The sequence below is a fragment of the Ranitomeya variabilis genome, chromosome 5, assembly GCF_051348905.1.
Source record: "Ranitomeya variabilis isolate aRanVar5 chromosome 5, aRanVar5.hap1, whole genome shotgun sequence".
NCBI lineage: Eukaryota > Metazoa > Chordata > Amphibia > Anura > Dendrobatidae > Ranitomeya > Ranitomeya variabilis.
Window position 1 is genome coordinate 62,519,086 of NC_135236.1, and position 3,055 is coordinate 62,522,140.

At 41.9% G+C, this 3,055-nt stretch overlaps 1 non-coding gene across 1 annotated transcript; it reads right to left on the minus strand.

Annotated features, from left to right (window-relative positions):
* Nucleotides 1-879: 879 nt before the first annotated feature.
* On the minus strand, nucleotides 880-951 carry TRNAE-UUC (transfer RNA glutamic acid (anticodon UUC)). The gene has a single exon. It is a non-coding gene; the product is annotated as a tRNA-Glu (tRNA).
* Nucleotides 952-3,055: the final 2,104 nt, after the last annotated feature.

Genomic DNA, 3,055 nt, shown 5'->3' on the forward strand with positions numbered 1-3,055 from the left:
GAAGAGGCACTGGCCCCTTGTTTTTTCAATCAATTCTGTCTCCATCGTGGCTAGAGAGCCACCAATTTTTCCCATTCAGTACCAAAACATAACCGATTGCAGCAAGGAGGAGAGCTCTAATGACAGACAGGGAAAAAAGGGTTGCTGAGTCCCTTAAAACCTAGGAGTTAAATAAGAGAAATAAGAATGGTTTGAGATTTGACCTCAAATGGTATGTGGTGCAAATAAATATCCAAAAACTCTGGTGGTTGACATTTTTGCTGCATAGAGCAGCTCAAACCTAAACTGATTCCATCTACAAGGTACGTGGCAGCTTTCGAATGTGCGTACATGTACCAAAGGAGGGTCACTCCCATAGCAGGAATTGAACCAGTCAACCAGAGATACTAGGTTGACTGGTTCAACCTAGTTTAAAAAAAAAAGAAGTTTTTTGCTTTGATTGAATAACTTTTACATCACTAAAGCTAAAACTTGCCACATGAACACCGTAATTAGCATATCAGTTGGTAATCTGAAGAATATGAGTTTATTCCTCACACGTGGTACTACTCCCTCCTTTTCTCAAGAGATTTTGTTACCAACTCAGAACTTTCCCATTAATTTCTGAAACATTTCCGATTGGAAAGGAAGTAGGAGCCCTAACGACAGACAGAACACATGGATTGTTGAGTCCATTAACACTTTGGAGTAAAAAGGTGTAGTTGAGAATGAGTTAAGCTATGAAACAAAATTAAATCTTGTGCAAAAGGTCAGAATGAATGACAAATACCCTGGTGTTTAGCATTTTTGACTGCAAAGTGCAAATTCTATCTGAAATACTTTTATCTGCAAAACACATTTCGGTCTTTGAATGTTGGCAGTAGTACAGAAAAAAGTGCATTCCCATACCGGGAGTCGAACCCGGGCCGCCTGGGTGAAAACCAGGAATCCTAACCGATAAACTATATGGGAAATGATGCATATTGGAATCAGTGACAATCTAAAACAAAGAAGTTTACTACTTGGCACAAGAAACTTCTGCATTTTAGTTTTCGCAACTTGCCTCGTTAACACAGTAGGAAGCAAATCAGTCTCATAAGCTGAAGGTTGAACGTTTGATGCTCAGAAGAGGCACTGGCCCCTTGTTTTTTCAATCAATTCTGTCTCCATCGTGGCTAGAGAGCCACCGATTTTTCCCATTCAGTACCAAAACATAACCGATTGCAGCAAGGAGGAGAGCTCTAATGACAGACAGGGAAAAAAGGGTTGCTGAGTCCCTTAAAACCTAGGAGTTAAATAAGAGAAATAAGAAATGTTTGAGATTTGACCTCCAATGGTATGTGGTGCAAATAAATATCCATAAACTCTGGTGGTCGACATTTTTGCTGCATAGAGCAGCTCAAACCTAAACTGATTCCATCTACAAGGTACGTGGCAGCTTTCGAATGTGCATACATGTACCAAAGGAGGGTCACTCCCATAGCAGGAATTGAACCAGTCAACCAGGGATACTAGGTCCTTTTCCACATGAGGCAAGCTTTACACTATCCAACAAAACAGGTTTAAAAAAAAAAAAGAAAAACAAGTTTTTTGCTTTGATTGAATAACTTTTACATCACTAAAGCTAAGACTTGCCACATGAACACCATAATTAGCATATCAGTTGGTAATTAGTGTTGAGCGATACCTTGCGATATCGGAAAGTATCGGTATCGGAAAGTATCGGCCGATACCGTCAAAGTATCGGATCTCGCCGATTCCGATACCCGATACCAATGCAAGTCAATGGGACGAAAATATCGGAATTAAAATAAACCCTTTCTTTCCTTTTTGGTTCATTCTACATGAAGGAAAACAACTAAGAATAATGTAGGATGTATTGGGGGAGGTGGCGGAGACATTAAAGGCATAGAGGTTTAGCCCAATCAAATAGAATAGCAGGAATTTTAAAAATTTTTAAGACGTTCGGAGTTACAAAGATATTGACTATGTTAAGATTTTTTTAATTTGTCAGATATTGATGTTTCACTACTTCCATGCCCTTCACCCTCTTTTTTACTTCTCCCACACTTTCTTCTTCATCATCACCAGCATCTTTGACATCAAGTTCTTCTTCACCTTATTCATCTTCTTCATCTTCTACCTATAATTTTTTTTGTTACATTGTTCATATTCTTTTTATTTAACTCTTATTCTTCTTCATATTCAAGTTCTTCATCATATTCTTATTTGTGACAGGCATTCCCGTAGTTGTTATCTATAAAAGTTTGAAGATTACACCTTCCGTTCTGCCTGTCACAAAAGAGTTACATTTGTCCGCGTTCAGTTTGGCCTGCAGCATCAGGCTTTATCCAGGGGCACCACGAGGAGGAACGGACTCACCCCCATACACTGCTTAGTCTTCTGCTTATAATTTAGATAATATCTTTTGCTCTGATATTTAGTGTTATGCTTAATGTTCTTCTGCTCTTTGTTCTGCAGCCTCTTGTTCTTCTGCTTCTCGGTCTCCCATATCGTTGTCGTCTCCAGGGTCGTCGTCTCTGGTGTCGTCGTCATGGGTGGTCTTCCGGGTCGTCGTCTTTAGGGTCTTGAACTTGGAAATGTAGCAGAAGGTACAAGAAGGCTGAGAAAATGCCAAGAAACAGCTGATGGAACTGGAACTCGGATGGCTACCCGAAGGTCCAAGAGCCAATGGAACTACCGAGGACCAGCTGACGTTACTGGAACCCGGTTACTAAGCAGGAGGTACCCGTGCCTGAAAGCACTACCAAGGACCACCTGACATTTGTGGAACTCGGATACCCAGAAGGAGGCACCTAAGCCAAAGGCTCTGCCCGGAACCAGCTGACGGTACTGGAACCAGGATGGGGAGCAGAAGGTACAAGAGCAAAAAACACTGCTGAGAACCAGCTGACGGTACTGGAACCCGGATGGGTAGCCGAAGGTCCAAGAGCCAATGGAACTACCGAGGACCAGCTGACGTTACTGGAACCCGGTTACTAAGCAGGAGGTACCCGTGCCTGAAAGCACTACCAAGGACCACCTGACGTTGGTGGAACTCGGATACCCAGAGGGA